Raw genomic sequence first — 20420 nt, 5'->3', positions numbered from 1 at the left:
GATATTAATCAATTTCCATAGGATGTTTCAGTCATAGTGTGAATCGCAAATAAGAAAATTAGCATCATTTAATTTTGAGATGTATTCAAGAGCTTTCAATATTCCTATTAGTTCAGTTGTATAACCGATAAAAGTTTTCAAGACTTTATCGATGGACGGTATCATAACAACAGCAGCGCCTGCTACATTAAACGTCTTTGAACCATCTGTGTAAATAGCTATATAATTTTTATAGGTTATGATGTTAATTTCATAATAAAAACATTGTTTTTAAGTATGTAGTCATTCGCGTAGTGGAGTGGACCTCGTTGGTGTGAGATCTGTGGTTGAAGAATCAAAGTGTGTTTTAACCTGTATCAACGTGCAATTTTTCGTAACTAACACTTTAACTTGTAATTATGTAAAACTAACCTGGTAAAGTGAGACAGTGAATAACCAAACCGTAAGTAAAACAAATACATTTTATTAGTCATACAGTAATATCAATCCAATTAGGCCTATATAAATATTAATCGGAATATAAACACACGCCATTTGTATAAGGCTGGACCTGATTGCACAGCAATAGGTCTAGCCATGTCTGGACAAGATACTGCCCTCATTAGGGAGACAGAAACAGCCATTAACTCCATATATAACATAATTATTGTATAAATGATGACAGTTCAAAATCATTAACACTAAATACAGAATTAAATCAAAATACAAATATGGAAACAGACATATACAACCCTAAACATTTAGACCAAACCCCAACACAAAACCAAAAGCGCACAGCATTAGCACTTAATAATGAAAAATCAAATTCCTTTAATAATGACAAAACCCCCTCACCAGACAGTAAACGAATACACATCCAATGTGTTTACAAACCTGAACATAAAGGACCATTATTGAAGAAATAGTTCAACGTAAAGATAAAACCATTTCAAGTAGGTAAAATTCTAGTAGCCCATCATAATGACATAGAATATAGTAACCGCTCAGGTAGACATTTATCAGTTATTTGTAAGAATTATACTTCTGCCAATGAATTGGTAAACTCACCCTATCTTCCCGAATACACTGTTTTGGTACCCTCAAACAAAATATGCATTGTGACAAATGGCAAAAATTAGTAATTTACATACACTGAAATTAATATATTTCTCTTTGATCCATTCACATTTAGCTTACGGAATAAGCATTTATGGAGCAACAACAATAAGTAATTTAGATAGGCTTTTGGTCCTACAAAAAAAAATCTTTGTGAATCATGAAAAATTTAAGATATACAGATTCTGTTAAACATATTTTTTCTGAACTTGGAATTCTGACAGTATATGGTTTACACATATTTGAATCAATAATTTATGTAAAACAATTTTTTGATCCGATACTAAAAACCTATAAACATACATATAATACTCGTTTTAATAGACATGTCGATCAACACAATCTCGAATTTTACAAAAAGAAAACATATTACAGAGGTGTTAGATATTTACATAATTTACCAACAAAATTTATAATGGAAACAGATCTGTTAAAATTTAAAAATGAAGTCAAAGATTATTTAACTAATTTGTCTCTATATTCTTTTGAGGAATATTTCAATACAAAAACCAATTAATTCATTTAAAGAAGAATTGAAGATAAATTGTTAAGATGTTACGATTTTATTTTTTTACTTAGGCCTATATTTCAGAATTAATATTAGTATTTAGTTTCATTGTAGTGACGCTATTCTTTTTACCTTGTACATATTACAGAATAAAGTAGTTTGACTATTGACTATTGAAATAACTTCGGATATAACCGAAAATTATATATATAATCCCAGTAAAATAATGCTACCACTGCTTTGCTTACGGGCACGTAGCAAGTACACTGTGTGAAAAACAACGCCTTTGTCGCAGCTGTGGAGATATTTATCATTCTGATCAATGTGAAAATCCCATAAATCTTTTCCCTAGACTACCTGAAAACTCAGTACACCGAAGTACCCATTACAAACACACAAATCAGACTACCTAATTACAATAAATAATCACCTCTAAAGAAAATCCAAGTATCATCAGAAAATAATCAGCCGCATCAAACTTACAAGAAATTACTTAGTAATCCCAACACAAAACAATTTGATAAATTTCACGGTAGCATAAGTAAACCCCAAAATACCAACAAAACACAAGAAAAGTCAATAAAAACCACTTCACTATAAAATTTACACAAACTCACCCCCAAATTAAAGAACATCTTAAGAATCTCTTACATGAAAAATTAGCTGAAATACGTAACAAAATTAACAACACAACATTATATGCCACCTCAAAGAAACAAATGGAGGAATTATTAATACCATATATGGACCAGGAAATATTTTCTAAAAACAAATCAACAGATAAAAATATTAAACCATCTAGTAGTAAAACCTCCACTCATGGTTTAACAGGTGAAAGAAATGTCTCAGGTAAAACCAAATGAATTAAAAATACCGTATTATAATGGAATGCCAGATCTTTAAAACCAAAATTCCTTGAGTTAATAAACATTTTAAATAAAAATAACATACAGGAAATCTGGATGAACGAAAATGACAATTTAAATGATAACAATTATAAACTAACAAACTTGTGTAGGAATGATAACTATGGTGGTCTAGTATTTATAATACACAAATCAATATCAATTACCAAAATTTATTCATACAATGACAATGTAATATAGGTTTTAGCAATAAAATCAACAACTATGATCATCCAATACAAATATATAATATATTAGCTACAGACAAAAAAGATAACACCTGATTTATGGAATGACCACACATTTAATAATAATAATGGTCTCACTGTCTTATGGGGGGATTTTAATGCCCACCATCCGTATTGGAGTGATAAAAAGGCAAATAAAAGAGGTAATGATATCAGAATCAGAATCATTTTTATTGTCATTTATCTTTACAGATTGGACAAAGTCAGTATATATAGACATAAATACAGTTCTCAGCGAATACCACTTTACAAATTAATTAAGTTAAAACAAACAGTAAAACTTAGCCCAACTGACAAATAAATATATAAATATATCCTATTTAAATAAAATTTCTATGAGTTTAAGAATTCTTCTACTGAATAAAAAGCTTGGCTTATCATCCATTTAGCCACTTTTGTTTTAAACTCTTTAATGTTTGACAGTCTCCATGCTTCTGGTAACTTATTAAAAAATTTTATCTGTAGATATTTATGGCTCTTAGCATATTTTTCCAACCTTACAACAGGTAAAACTAAATCTTTGGCATGTCTAGTGTGATAATTATGTACATCTGTAAATGTAATAAAGTTTGTAACATTTTCTCTGACATAAATTAAATTCTGAAATATAAAAATGCAAGGAACAGTCATTATATTGTAGCTGGTAAAGTAATTTCTGCAACTTTCCCTGTAGCCTAATCCAAACATGATTCTTAAAGCTCTTTTCTGCCATATAAAAATTCTGTCAGCACCCACACTATTTCCCCATAACATATTGGCATACAATAAATGTGAGTGAAAAAAACTAAAATATGCAGTCTTCATTAACTCCTTACTAACACAGGACTTTAATTTTTTTAGTAAGAAACACACTCTTGACAGTTTTGATATTAAATTATTAGTATGTTCATCCCAAACAAGTTTGTGATCTAACGAGACACCAAGAAGCTTTACTGGTTTGGAAATGTCATCCTCTATTTCAAAATTTCTCAATGAAAATAGTATGAGTTCAGTCTTACTTTCATTAATTCTTAAAAGATTTGACTCAAACCATAGACTAGCCTTATTAACTACTCTGTTCGTGTCACTTAAAACGCTAGCTAAATAGTTGTCTTTTACAATTAAAGATGTGTCATCTGCATATAATATTGTCTTACAGCTTAGACTGATTGGAAAATCGTTCATGTATAATATAAACAGAAGGGGGCCAAGGACAGAACCCTGTGGGACCCCAGCAAGAACCTCTTTTCGAGATGAATATTGATCTCCAACACAAACCATATGTAGTCTACCACACAAATAGGTCCTGAAGAAACTTAACTGATCGTTGCGGATCCCATAATATTCTAATTTATTTAACAAGATGTCATGTGAAATACTGTCAAAGGCCCTGCTGAGGTCCAACAGAGTCATGCCCAAATATTCATGGGCCTCAAAACCTGACAGAATCTGAGAGACAACCTCATCCAGTGCCTTCACAGTAGAGTAGCCTGGCCTAAAACCAAATTGGCTACTTGATACAATTTTATTTACATCCAGAAATTCTAAAATCTGTTCCTTAGCGCAAGTCTCCAAAATTTTAGAAAACACTGATACAATTGTTATTGTTCTATAATTATCTATGCATGTTCTGTCACGCTTTTTAAACAGTGGTATACTTTTTGATATTTTCAGACAATCAGGAAAATGTGAGAAAGACAAACTAAGGTTAATTACATATGTTAAAGGCTTAATTATGAAAGGAACAATTAATTTTATTATTTTGTTTGAGAATCCAAAAATATCCTCACAGTTAGATGATTTCAAAGCTTTAACAACTGCAAAAACTTGCTGCTCATTAACATTTTTCCAGAGAAAATTTACAGGTGAATTTTTAGCTTTTTTAAGAAACTCATCATAACTAATACTACCATTACTCATTGTTTGTTGCTTAAGCAATATACCTTCACCAATATTAATGTAATGATCATTAAATTGTTCTGGCGTTATCAATGGCAGCAGATTATCCTTCTGAAAATGGTTACCTGATTCCGACTTTATAACATTCCATGCCGCTAAACACTTATTACTAGCATTATTAATAAATTCATCATTACAATTTATCTTAGCATCTTTGATTTTTTCCCTGTACATTCTCCTTTGTACGTTGTAACAGTTTTTTAAGGCAGCATTGTTCCTATAGGTAGGTATTTTTAACATATCCCTCAGTGTATTAACAATATTTCTCATTTTATGACAGGTCTCATCAAACCATTTGGAGTTAACAGCTTTCTTGTGGCTTTGAACCTTAATAGTTTTCTGAACTCTTGGACAAAAAAAATCATATAAAGTCTTAAGATTATTTACAAAAAATTCAAAAGCAACATTTGAGTCATCAATTTTATAAAGATCATGCCAATCACACTTAGACAAGTGTTGGACAAACAAATTAAAATCAGTTTCTTTGGATTTCCTAAAAGAAATATGTTTTACCTGAGAAGGCATTGACGCTACACAGAACTTAAAATAAATTATGCCATGGTCAGATATCTGATAATTCCATAGACTGCTTTTAAATCAATTTTTATCTATATAAAACCCTCGCATGATTAACGAAAGGGAAATGTATCCACAATGAGTGACAGTTTGGTGCGGCTTTTGGTCGGGCGGCGTCATCGGCCCTTATTTTTTTGAAGATCAGGAAGGGCAAGCTGTGACAGTGAATGGAGACCGATACCGTACGATGATTAGGGAGTTTTTTGTAGCCTCATTTGGATAACATAGTCATTGACCAGTTATGGTTTCAGCAGGATGGTGACACCTGCCACACTGCCCGTGAAACAATTGTGTTGCTCCGTGACCGCTTTCAGGATCGCGTCATTTTTCGTAATTCCGACCATCAATGGCCATCAAGGTCGTGTGACTTAAAACCTTGTGACTTTCATCTTTGGGGTTATCTAAAGTCATTAGTTTATGCCAATAAACCCCGAACCATCAATGAATTGAAGGAGGAAATTCGACACATGCATGACGTTATTTTTTCATACATGAAATCGGAAGGTTAGATGAATATATTTATGTATTTGATTTCAGATTTTCATTAAAATACATTTTTTAATTTGATAATATATCAAAACCAGCATTTTTTTTTAATCACCCTTTACATGGCAAATAATAAAAAACTGAAAAGTACTAATAAACTTGCTATTAACATGTCAGATGTATAATATAATGAGGAACTATGTAATAGTTTTATGAAAAATATAATACAAGACTATGTCCCGCATGAAACCGAACTTAAGCCAACATAGAATGGAACACAAACCAAAACAATAATCTGGAAGAGAACTTTACTATCAAAGAAATACAAATAGCAACAAATTTCAAAAACAAAGATACGGCCCCAGGACCAGATGGCATTACATATAGTATGTTAAGACATATGCCTTTAATAGCGTTAGAATATTTACTTAATATATACAATAAGATCTGGAATGAGCAATGTAACATCCCGAAGGTATGGAAACAAATGTAAAGTAATAGCCCTGTTAAAACCAAATAAAGATAAACATTTACCCACTTCATACAGACCAATATCACTCATGCCTTGCATGATGAAAATATTTAATACTATGATAAAAAATAGACTAGAATGGTTTGTTGAAAAGCACAACATTATACCCAGTTTCCAATATGGGTTTAGATAAAAACGAGGCTGTAGCGATTACATTCTTAACCTTTGTTTGAAGGTTATTTTTGATGATGGAAGGATTGTGAAGGAAACAGGATTTTTCCGGACATTTGCCACCGTTCAGTGAAACAAGAAAACAGTAACACTACGTTTCGAGATCTGCAATCTGATCTCTTCTTCAGGTAAAGAACTAACCTAATACATAATTACAAACTAGGTTAAAATAAACAAATCTTACTAAAGCGTTGTGGCACGCTTAAGTCAGGAATCACAACCTACATGTTGTTTGTCAACTTCACTAACTCTAAAGACATGCACTTAATACAAAACTATACCAAACACTAATCATTAAAACTAAACTACGGAATACAGGTCACAATACGTCTTCACTCGTCTACTAACCACCTACGACTGACCAGAGGGACTAGCCAATGGTAATCGTGACGGCTGGCTAAAACAAGATGGCGGAAATACAAGGGAAGGGGGACAGGAATGGGCCCTTTCGTCATTATTGGTTCATGCGAGATGAACTTCTTAAAACCATATTGTGACTCCGCATTGGTTTATTACAAATATCCGATCCGTTTGATACTTTTGGTTTTCTCTTTAGTTCATTTTTTAGAATTGGCAACCAAAGCGGCCTAATCTCGACTGATGGTTGACTGATTGGTTGGTCTGCCAATTTAATGTATGTTGCCTCAATTAATTTCCTTTTGAAGAAATGTGGTTCCCGATGTATTATGTGGGCTTCATCCCAATTCATATGATGGTCTTCGGACCAACAATGGTGTGCAATTTTTGACTTTTCTGTGAAACCCTTTCTCGTGTTTTCTTTGTGTTCTTTTATCCTTACGTTTAGTGGTCTTTTTGTCTCGCCTATGTATTCCCTATTGCAGCTACATTTTATACTGTAAACACAGTTTTTGGAATCCTGTGTGCCATTTTTTTGTTTTGTTTTTACGAGACTTTGTCTAAGAGTGTTGTGTGTTTTAAACGCGGTTCTAATGTTGTGCTTTCTACCTATTCTTCTAATTTTCTCCGATAATCCCGGCACATAAGGGATTGACATAAACGCAAATTTATCAAAATTCTGTTTTTCTGACTCAGGAATGATTCTTCTGGTTCGTTTGCACTTATTAATTACTAATTGAGGGCATCCATTGCTTCTGAGATCCGATTCAATTTTCTTAAATTCTTCTTTTAGTCCATCTTTATCTGAGCACAAGCTCTTTGCTCTATCAAACAACGAGTAGGCTACTCCTTCTTTGACAGATTTTTGATGGTTGGAATGATAATTTAAATATTTTCCTGTGTGTGTTATCTTTCGAAAAACAGTTATCTTAAGGATATCCCTATCTCTTAATACACACACATCCAAAAAGGGAAGCTTGTTTTGGACTTCCACTTCCATTGTGAGGCGGATGGAAGGAGAAATACTATTAATGTGATTCAAAAAATTATTTAATTCAATGTCTCCATGAGAAAAAATAACAAAGGTATCATCCACATACCTCCACCAAATCTTCGGTTTGAACTGAGCTGAAGCCAAAGCTTTTCGCTCGAATTCCTCCATAAAGATATTGGCGAAAATAAGAGACAGTGGAGAACCCATTGCCATCCCCTCATCTTGACGGTAAATTTTACCCTCTAACTCAAAATAATTGCATTGAGTGCATAGTTCTAACAGTTCCATAATTACTGGCACGGGAAGTTTAGTTCTATCCTTTAATGTTTGGTCTTCTTTGAGACGTGATTTAATAATTCCGAGAGTTTCTGGAACTGGTACATTTGTAAATAGACTTTCGACATCAAAACTTACCAGTTTGTCAGTTTCAGTCAACTTTAGGGATTTTGACTTCTCTACGAAATCCCTGGAATTTTTGATGAAAGAGTCAGTTTTTCCTACCAATAGCGTTAAGATGTCCAAGAGGACTTTAGACAATTCCCTGCAAGGTGAATCACGAGAACTAATGATGGGCCGGAGAGGGATGGTAGGTTTGTGGATTTTGGGAAGGCCATACATATGGGGGATTTTGGAGTGGTGAAGAGTTAATTTAGATCTAAATTTATCTGAAAAAAATTCTTTATGTTTTCTTAAGGTGTTTGCTACTTTGCGTTCAAATGAATCAGTCGGGTCTTTATTTAAAACTGTATATTTGCCAGTATTTAAAGTTTCCGCAATCTTTTCTTTATACGCTACTGAGTCAAGTACCACAGTAGCGTTGCCTTTGTCGGCAGGTAAGATTTTGACCGTGTCGTCTTTCCCAAGGATCGACCTGGCCTTTTTCTCCTCTATTGTCAAATTGGGTTTTGTGGGAGGAATTTTTCTGAGTAAAAGACTGGCCTCACAACGAAACCGGTCACCCTGTTCCTCAGGTAACTGTGAAACAGCCGACTCGATTCCAGTTACGAAATCCAGAGCCTTTACCGATTTTTGTGCCACAGAAAAGTTTAAACCCTAAGAAGTTCATCTCGCATGAACCAATAATGACGAAAGGGCCCATTCCTGTCCCCCTTCCCTTGTATTTCCGCCATCTTGTTTTAGCCAGCCGTCACGATTACCATTGGCTAGTCCCTCTGGTCAGTCGTAGGTGGTTAGTAGACGAGTGAAGACGTATTGTGACCTGTATTCCGTAGTTTAGTTTTAATGATAAGTGTTTGGTATAGTTTTGTATTAAGTGCATGTCTTTAGAGTTAGTGAAGTTGACAAACAACATGTAGGTTGTGATTCCTGACTTAGGCGTGCCACAACGCTTTAGTAAGATTTGTTTATTTTAACCTAGTTTGTAATTATGTATTAGGTTAGTTCTTTACCTGAAGAAGAGATCAGATTGCAGATCTCGAAACGTAGTGTTACTGTTTTCTTGTTTCACTGAACAATGGCAAATGTCCGGAAAAATCCTGTTTCCTTCATTCTTAACCTTATATGCGACATTAACATAGCTTTGTCACATAGCGAAAACATAGTTCTAACATCATTATATATATCTAATGCCTATGACAAAGTTTATATACCAATATTATTAAACAAAATGAACAAAGTTGGGATTCCAAGAAGATTTGTGACATACTGATCTGATGGATAGACAGATACAGATGATTACGCCAAAAGCCAAACATGTAGGGGCTTACCGTAAGGAAGCGTGTTGAGTCATCATCAGCAAAACTAATATCATCCAGTTTCATCTGGGGAACACAAATCAGTTTAATATTCAGGGTCTTGTTAAACTAGGAAGCCAAGCAAGAAACTTCAGTTAAGTTTCTGGGTTTATATATTGATAATAGACTCACATGGAGCGGCCACATGGAACACGTTTGCAAAGGGCTTCGAACCATGGGATTTGCTCTCAACCGTCTCGCCAAGGTCTGTTGCCAAGTTGTCCTGCGCACAGTATATTTTTCTCACGTTGAATCGATTTTGAGGTACGGGTTGATAATTTGGGGTCTATCCATCGTGGTAAATTTCAATAGAGTATTTGTCCTCCAGAGATGGTGCCTGCAAATAATCTCAGGATGTAAGTGATTCGAGACTTGTAAACCTCTTTTCGGTGAATTAAAAATACTTACTCTGGTGGGGTACGAGCTATGCTCTTTTGTTAAGAGTAATCCAAAGCTTTTTGTAAGCAATGGATACACTACCATCAGTATCCGACCAAATCAAGAGAGCTGATATCTGTGGCTGCACATAGTACCTGCGCATTTGAGAGGGGTCTATACCACTTGGGTGCAAAAGCTTTCAATGCATTACCATTAGATATAAAAAATGAGCATAATTTACGTCTATTTAAACAAAAACTAAAGACACACTTTCTTGATAAATGTTAGATATAGTTCTTAGTATTTGACGTGTAATGTTAACATGTATTTTGCATTTACGAATAAAGATCTTGAATCTTGAGTCCTCTATTATTTTCTAAATATGTAGCGGACATGCAATGTACCATTGAACGAAATGTAAAGTGCTTGCAATATGCAGATGATATTGTAATATATTCTTACAGTTAGAATAATGATATATTGCATGAAATAATGCAATACACCCTAAATAACATGTATACTAACTTTGAAAGAATTGGCCTTGAATTGAATGCTAGTAAAAGTCATAACAATTTCCAGAATAAGAAATAATGGATTGAGAAAGCCTTTTCTTATTGACAACAAACAAGTGCCCATTGTAGACAATCTAAGGATACTGGGCATTATAGTGGATAAAGGTTTTTACTTTTAAACCCTAAATTAACAACATATACAAACAGTGTTTAAAAGACCTAGATATAATCAAATCAATAACATGTGGTAGATACAGTGCACACCCAGATTTTGCCCTGCAAATCTATAAAACTTTAATAAGGTCCAAACTAGACTACTGTTGTTTCATTTATGGTAACTTACCTTATAGTGAATTGAAAAAAACTCAATTTTATACAAAATCAGGCAATGAGAATTTCATTAGATGCTTTTACATCCACACTGATTGTTGCACTAGAAGTCGAATCCTCCCTCATGCCATTCAACTTAAGACGACAAATGCTTACGGATAGACTTGTGTACAAGATTGTCGCAGAAAAAAAACCATCCTACTTTCAACAGCATTAGTTATCTTAATCTACTCTGCACTCATTCACAATACTGGATACGTAAAAAACAACAACTGTACATAAATTCTTACAACAATATAGAGCAAGATAACTCTAATATACACACTATGGACAGCAACACAACATATTGGGATTTTAACCTGCCCCTATTTATGACTGATAACATAGTTAAATGTATCTCAACCTTAGAAAACGATAATCAAAGTATAAAGGACACAGATATAACCTATCTGAGACAATTAGTCAATGAAATGCTTAACCTAAAATTTGGCCATTGCTTACAAATATTTACGGATGCATCAAAGACTATTAGAGGCGTAGGCATTGCCTTCTATATACCTCAACACGACATAGCAAAAATGTACAAAATTAATAGCACATTTTCCTCATACAACGCAGAAATGTTTGCAATTTATAAAGCAATACAGTTTATTAATGAAATAGACGTAAACAATATCATATTATGCACTGACTCACTGTCGTCTGTTCGAGCAATAGACGCAGTGAACGGGGGGAAAGGAACAGACGGCTTAGTACTTGACATTTGCAAAGCTGTACTATCAGGAGGCAAACATATAAACATCATCTAGGTTCCAGGTCATAGCAGCGTTAGCCATAATGTACATGTTGATAAACTAGCAAAAAGGGCAATTATAGAAGGAAATGAGCTGAAACAATCATTTATTCCCCACGAAGATTTTAAAACTCTCAGAAAGAGATATTACAAAGAAAAAAATAAATAATCAACTCGTATCAACAAACAAAGCCATTTGGTACAAACACATTTTAGACATCACTAAGTCCAACCCGTGGTTTAAATGCATTAAATGGAAAAGAAATTACATAGTAAATTTTAATAGAATGAGATTTAGACATGCTAACATCAACAGTAAATTATACAAAATAAAGAAATATTTCACACCCATCTGTCTTAAATGCAACATGGGAACTGAGGAAACATTAGATCACATCATCATAGATTGTCCTCAATATGAACATGCCAGAATACAGTTAAACAAAATCAAACAGACATTTCAAGATAAAACACATCCAGTCAAAGACATTTTGCAAACTAACAACATAAACATTTATAGAAAATTATGTGACTTTTTGAACATATACAAAAACAGTTATAAAACACAAGAACATGTATGTTTATCCAGTCACCGGGATTCCTCATCCATGGTCGTCCCCTTTCAGGTTAGAAATGTCATATCGACCCATGACGAGAAGACTCCTTTCAACCTCTATCATACCTTTAACTTCCCTACATCCCACTTTTTACTAACATTATACTCTAACATGAACATAAATGTATGTAACTAATATCCAAATGTAACAGTTTCAGATGTAAAAATACAACAAGAATGAACTTCAACCACAGAAGAAAAAGTAATTGTTAAAACACAGTGAACATCAAGGCTAAATGACAAAGTCATAGCCTTAAAGAAGAAGAAGAAAAAAAAGTATGTAGTGTTTTAAGTTTTCTTTTCAACATTTAATGTTTCTAATTCAGTTTTAAATGATTTGTTACCATTAATTGTATAATTCTAAATCATATATTTTACCTATATACAATATTTTGTTGTATTATGTCATGGTTTTGTACAATACTCTGTAGAGCTATTATGAAACTAGGCTTGGGTTTTTAGACCAATATTCATTATTCTCAATCAGCATGTTTAGATGCATTAGCTTATGATGAGTTGAGTGATTGTAATCAGTTACTATCTTTTAAACTATTCTCTCTGTTAACAAATTTCTTCTCATATGTAGTGGCACTGTTCTACACTCCACCTCAAGTGTGATTATTAGTGTTTTTTTAAATGCTCCAGTTATTATTATGAGTGCTTGATTTTGAATAATATCAAGCTTATATAGTAACTTTCTGGATAAATATCCAAAAACAAAACAGCAATAGTCAAGTTTAGATTTGATTAGTCTATGATATATGTTTAGTAAAATTTTGGGGTGTGCGCTTTTTCTTCCACAAGCTAAGTATTTCAGAATATTTAAATCTCTACTTCCTTTATATGCTAGCTTTTCAATGTATTGTTTAAAGTTTAGTTTATTATCAAATACCGGGTGTCCCACGAAGAAGTTTACACGTTTGATTTTATATTACTTGCCCATTTATGCACCAAACATTTTCAAACTCTACACAATTCATTAAATAGGTTGTATTCTGTGAAAATTTCAGCTCTTTAGCAATTGTTGAAACAAAATGGTGGTATTTTGAAAAACTATACTTTAAAAACAGTATTTTTGGTTTTGTAAAATTATTTATTGTCATATTCTAGAGAAATAAAGCATTTCAATTAGAACATAGCGTATTAAAAACCTGCAATTACAGTCCACAATTATTCAAACGCAGCCACAGTGACACACTGATAACTGTGCTTAACAAATTAATCGTAGATAATTGTAACAGCTGTTACAAAGAAATTCTGCAGTATTCTGAGAAGTTCCTCTTCAATTGATTGTTTTAATTCCTCGTCATTATTACAGCTACGAGCATAAACTTGCTCCTTTAAGTAACCCCATAGAAAGAAATCACACATGGTTAAATCTGGGGATCGAGGTGGCCAATCTAAAAAATCACTTCCACGACCAATCCAATGGCCATGAAGGTTGTTATTTACTAATCACTTGATTTGCGAAATGAGAAGGAGCACTATCTTGTTGGAAGATTGCTTGATCCATTTCTGGAACCATAAAATGAGACAAGACTTGTTCATTTAAAACCTGTTTATACCTATTCTGTCATTGTACTGTCTGAAATGTCGTAAGATAGCACCCCATTACAACTGACAGCTGCCCAAACAGTAATTCCTTTTGATTTCAATAGTATGTTCAACAATGTGTGGATTACCGGTGTTGTAATAATTACAATTATGCCTATTTATTTATTGCAGTAGAAAGTGGACTTGTCTGAAAAACAATTTGAGTATGCCAATTAGGATCTAGTTCATGAAAACTCGATGATGCAAGAACAAAATTCCACACTCCTGTCCGGATAATCTACAAGAAGATTATGGACTAGGTGGCTTGTAAAATTTAATTTTGTTTTTCTTAATTATTCTCTGTACTGAAGACTTTGGAACACCAGTTTCAAGTTCAACCTTCTTTGTGATTTCGATTTACGTGGAGAGAGGAGCATTGATGCGCATACTAGTGCTTCTCTTTCCTCATTTGATCCTCTAGAACTTTTTTTACGACACTTCCAGTTTCTAACAAAAGATTTTTCCACTTAGTTATTGTTGGATTGCTAGGTGGTTCAATTTCTGGGTAGACAATCTAAAATGGTCTTATTGATTCTGTAATATTGCTAAAAGCAATAGCCCACTCATAACACTTCACTTTTTGTTCAACATTAAAAGCCATTTCTTGTACTTCAGTATCAGTAAAACAAGCAATATTCATCAATCAAACAGCTGTTTTCAAAAATGAGTGTCATTAAACAGCTGTTCTTCAAAACTGCAACACAGTAATAAAGTCAGGTAATTCAAGAAATGATTTTTATATGAAGTAAAATGGTAAAATTTTCAATAAGTCACCATTTTGTTTCTATAATTGTTAGGGAGTTTTAATTTTCACAGAATATTTTTGAACCTACTTTATTCATTGTGTAGAATTTGAACATTTTTGGTGCGTAAATGGGCAAATAATATAAAATTAAACGTTTAAACCTCTTCGTGGGATACTCTGTATAATTCCTAGTAATTTAATCTCCTCAGCTAATGGAACTATTTGATTTCCGAAATAAAGCTGTTTTGTCGTATCTATTTTCCTATGTTGTGATATTATCTTTGTTTTGCATTTTTGAGGGTTAATATTAAAATATAACTCCTAAAATCGCTAGGCACTGTGTAATAAATAGATATATCTCATTGCCTCTTGCATAGTATATTGTGCTTAGGTTTGATTTTTATTCATGATGTGTATTGTAAGTCATCAGCATATTGAAGTGAAAATGTATTGGTAAATCTCGGCTATATATATGTTGAATAATAAAGGGTTTAAAACACTTCCTTGGGGAGATCACTTTGTTTGTATATCTAATATGATAATGATTTGTATACTGTAAGGTTATTTTCCTATAATTAAGGCCATTTGTGACAATGTAGTATAAATTTGGATGGGATACCCCATTTAAACATTTTGTTTAGCAAAGTAGGTATATGAACTTTATCATAAGCACTAGATATGTCTCAAGACGTTACAATGATATTTTCTTTGTTCCTGAGACCTGTATAAATATCTGATAGTAAGCTTAATATATAGTCATCACAGCCAATATTTTTGTGAGAACCATATTGATTATCAGGTATGATGTGCAATTTATTTACTAACCATTTTAGTCTTTATTTGATCATAATATTCATTAACTTAATCATACATGATATTAAGAAGATTGCTCTATAACACTGTTCCTCATATCTATTTTTATCAGGTTTAAGTAGTGCAACAATTTTAAAATGTTTCCAGTCTTTGGGCATTTCCATTTTATTATTCCAAATTGTTATAAATTGTAAGTAGAATGTTTAAAGCATTAATAGGAAGGTTTTTAATCATACTATATGATATTCCATCTATACCTGGTACTGTATCATTATTCTTAAGTTGTATTACATGTTGTAATTCATTAAATTTAAAGTCTTGATCAAGTTCATGATGTGTATATATTAACATTGGAGGGGATATTTTATTATATTGTGGAACATAATCTGGAACTAGGTGTTTGATAAATCTGTTACTTAGGTTTGAATAATTTTTCATCTCACGATTATTTATTTTTTCCCTAGTGTATTTGATACTATTTACAATTTTCCATGCATGTTGAATCGATTTTTATAATTCATAGTGTTACAAATATGTATCCATCCTTATTTTTGCTTTATTAATTATTTCTCCTGCATTAAAATGTGCTTTCTGATAGTTATAATAATTTAAATGTGTCATATGCAATTAAAATATTTTTAAGCAAGCCTTCTTTGTGCAACTCTTAATGAACACTCATTTGTCCACCATGATTTAGATTGAAATTTATTATTTTTACATATTTTAATTTTTAGAATGGCTTGATCAGCCGCACTAACTATTCATAGTTTCACATAGCTTATTGATTTGTTGATTAATTGGCAGGTTTTTACTAACTGAATATTTGTTCGTTCAGCCCAATATTGTTGATTGATTTTATTGGTTGTTCAGAAATTTCGCCTGACGACTTGGCAGGCCATGAAGGTGATTTCAATGTTCAAGATCATGTAAGAAGAGAAGAGAACTATATTCTTGGCAAAAACAACATAACGAGATGGGATACCCATATGAAGACTGAAAATTACGAGGCAAGAGTACGGCGACACAACATTTTATGAGGTGAGAGACTTGTTGTACCAAGAGGTGAAGGTGCCACTACAAAAACTTCACCTAAGGACAATATAATGAGTAAAAAGTGTGAACGAACAATTGTTTACCGCAGCAATTTGTGTTTTTTTATTTTAGATTTTATTGTATATTCAATTATTAAGGTTAATTATTAGGTTTTTATATTTGTTAAAAAGTGTATTTTTATGTTTAGTCTACTTTCTTTTTAAATTATATATTTTGTTTTGTAGAATTTTTTATTTAAAGATACACGTTAAAATTATTACTTATATATTAGATACTGTTATTATTACTTATAATTTATTTTTAAAAGTTATCTCATTAGATCTTAATTTTGTTTAAGGTAGTTTGCCCTCATGATGTGTACATGTATTTTAATGAAATGTCTTACAAATATCAATCAAGTATTTTGATATTCAATCATGTACTATAACCTCCTCATTTATACTAACTTTTATTTAAACAATTTTGTTTTTCAGTATATACAAATATTAAATGATATTTTTTTAAAGTTGAACACATTTTTAGTAAAATTATTCTATTCCCAAAGCCTTTTATTTAATAAGAATTGTATACGAAGGAGTATTTAATCAACTGTAATAGTTTAAAGACATCAGTTTCATAGTGCGGTCTTTTGTATACCACGTGACCTAGTACGTGTGGATCAGTGACGCGCCCTCTCCAGGGTTAACAGATGACACTATAAATACTTATTTCCAAGTACTTACTAATTAAAGTTATAGGGAATAAAGATAATGTTTTTTTATGAATCCAACGGTTGTTGAGGCAATAAAAGAAATGAAAGACATATCTTTTCTGCTGGATCCCCTGGTCTTACATGAAAGTGATATACTATTCATCCCTGTAAATAATGCCAAATGACAGTAAGGAGCTTGATAGTTATAAGTCAGTATCTGGCTCACATTGGAGTCTACTTGTGAAAAAGTAGTACACAAATATTACCACTATGACTCTATGAGAAGCAGTGGTAATGCTGAAATTGTTAAGCTGGTGTCTTAGAAACTTGCTTATTATTTTAAAATATCATTAAACAACTGACAATCACAGTTAACGGTCGTAGTCAAAATAATTCATTTGATTGTGAAGTCTATTTACTACATGCAGTAGATTACATCTTACTTAATTTCAAAAGCAAAAACTTTTTTCAAAACGTAAATATTCCAAAATTTTCTAAAAGTGACTGTGCCATAAAACGATTCTACCTTGCTTATATATTAAAAAATGGAATTTTAACTCCTAAAAATATTATGCTGTCATTTGTTCAGCAGTCAATTTAAAATAATAATTGTGACAATATTAAATTCTGTACTAGTCAACCAATCAATCAATAATATCTTTATTTACACATTCATCAAGAATGGTTACAGAGTCAATGTATACACTAGAATTAATGTAATATAAGGTTAAGTTATCAAGTTTAAAACCACAGAAATGCAAAGGGGAAAATTTTTTTGAATTAACATAAACAAAAATTATTGTTAGACAAATTTTGTAAGGTAAAACAATAAAACATCAGAATGAAGTCTTATAAGCATTATAAAAAAGTGTTAACATTATCAAAAAACTCATTGAAGCTATAAATTGTGGTATTTTTCAGCAAACTGGTCAGTAAACTTCTTGAGATTTTTTGAGTCACACTAGAAAAGAAGAATTGTATATAAAACCCTCTCAGAACCAATCAAATTCTGAAATGTTTTGTGAAAAAGCTATTCAAACTGAACAGACCAATCTCGAACAGAACATTTCACAAAATCCATCTCATCGCGTTACTATAGTTAGTGACAGCCATGGTAGGTAACTTGCAGAAAAAATTAAAGATATTTTGGGAATAAACTTTGAAGTACTGGAGTTAGTAAAACCTGGGGTTAAATTCATGGACATAATGCATCATACGAGAAATATGAATTTTGCACCAGAAGAATTTGTGGTTATTATGGGAGGTGCAAATGATGCTTATAGTGAAAGCATTCAAGCTATTTATGCAAATTTAAAATCAATTTTGCTCTCTTTCAAGCATTGTAGTGATATTGTGTGGTGCACCCTTTAGACGAGATCTACCTCTATCCCATAGAATAAACGAGGAAATCATGAATTTGAATTTGCACTACTTTGAATGATCCAGAATAATGAAATATGTTTCATTTGTGGATATGACAGCTTTATCTGACAAATGTTTTAATAGAGATGGCATCCACTTAAACTTCTTAGGAAAGCAATTGATAGATAACAGAATATGTAAAGAAATAAATTCATATGACATTCCCAAACAAACTGGTTTCAAAACTGATGACAATTACTTGCAGTATAAAGTTTACAATGTAAATAAATCTACCATCAATTGTCAAATTTCAAAGGGGGAAAAACCTTTTCAAATAATTGAAGCAAATTATTATAAAGCATAAAGACGACCCGACAGTGGCTTTTGCTCACTCATCTCAGCAGATTTCACACGACAGCAGAGGTGACAGTAATATTCAAACGAGTGTGGAAAGCCTTCTGATAAAAACTGTGTTGGTTCACATCTAACTTACCAGAAACACAAATGTGGTACCGGAGTTTACAGCCTCATCACTAAACCTAAGTATTACAAAAAAACCTAGGAAAATTGATTATGACAGCATTTCATCAGTTGACTTTGGATTTTGAGAGTTGCATTTAAACACCTCATTTGTTCTCCATTGGGAGCTGTTTGAGATGAAATAACAATTGAACACTTGTTTTCCAATCTTTCAAAATTTCAATTGGCTACTGGAGCTGCGGTTACAATAGTATTGTATGAGCAAAAATTCCAGAGAAGGCTCAGGAGAGGACCGGCACATGGAGAATTTCTGAAGCGGTTTCGGGGTGCTATGGACTGTCTGGATGGAACTTCATCACACCTTTTGTCTAAAACTTTAAGTAGTAAAGTGGAAGCAAGCTCTCAGGATCCACTCTCCCCAATGTGGAGGGGTTGGTCAACTCCGCAGGCCTCCAGGCATCTCTCGCATACTTCAACCCAAGATGTATTTCACTTCTAGCAACACCCAAAACAAGTGTCTGTGCAAGTGGTGAAAGTGAAATAGTCAATGCTATGATAAGTGAGGTATTGGCTCCTGGATGTCAAGGTTTTTGTTGCATCGTCACAACCTAACAGGTCTACACAACCATCATTAGCACAATCAATACACACCACAACACCACATAATCCACACCATCAGCACAAAGACTCACTACAGATCATTACAGTATTGTGTTAAACATTGAAATAAATTACCCTCAGTCTAATCCAAGCTATCCAATTGCCACTAACTACATCTTAGACAAATATAAATTGCGACATAACAAAAACGGGTGTGACTGGACTCATGCTATTGAAACAGCGGATCTCAATACTAGCGCTAATCTGTTTTTAGCCACTATAAAAGACTGTACGGACAACGCGTGTAAAAATATTACTAATCCCAAACCGAGACTACGTAAACTGAAACCTTGGATTACAGAAAGCTTAGTACGGTCTATCAGGGAAAGAGATAAATTGAGTAAGCTTTTGAGAAAACAACCATTTAATACTGATTTGAAACTTTATTTCATGACATACAGGAACAGACTGGACAGACTTATAAGGACTACAAAAAAAAAAATACTTTAGGACAAAAATCAACAATAATTGTAATAACCCTAAAATTTTTTGGCAAGCCATCAACAAAATGAGTGGAAGGACTAATAAAAATGACGGATTTCCTCTAGAACAGTATACAGGTAACAGACAGTACGCGACGATGAATGATGTAAGTAAACAGGTGGCCGACGAGTTCAATGACTATTTCTCACAGGTTGGATTTAACTTGGCTAGCTTAATCGACTCGAGCGGTCCGCTTGTTGTAGACGATAACGACTATACTGTGGACTCTGTTTTTACTATGAGAACTGTCACGGAACAAGACTTATACAACTGTGTCAGTAGCCTACGCGGAGGCTCAGCTCCTGGGTATGATTGCATTTCCGTTTCCTTTCTTAAAGACAACTTTC

At 32.8% G+C, this 20420-nt stretch overlaps 1 long non-coding RNA gene across 1 annotated transcript; it reads left to right on the top strand.

Annotated features, from left to right (window-relative positions):
• Nucleotides 1-55: 55 nt before the first annotated feature.
• Nucleotides 56-16912, top strand: LOC124369768. The gene is made up of 3 exons (XR_006923083.1): nt 56-442; nt 12346-12469; nt 16215-16912. It is a non-coding gene; the product is annotated as an uncharacterized LOC124369768 (long non-coding RNA).
• The last annotated feature ends 3508 nt before the right edge of the window (nt 16913-20420 follow it).

The sequence above is a fragment of the Homalodisca vitripennis genome, chromosome X, assembly GCF_021130785.1.
Source record: "Homalodisca vitripennis isolate AUS2020 chromosome X, UT_GWSS_2.1, whole genome shotgun sequence".
NCBI classification, from domain to species: Eukaryota; Metazoa; Arthropoda; class Insecta; order Hemiptera; family Cicadellidae; genus Homalodisca; species Homalodisca vitripennis.
Note: the sequence above shows the minus strand (reverse complement) of the source record. Positions and strands in the feature narration are given on the sequence as shown.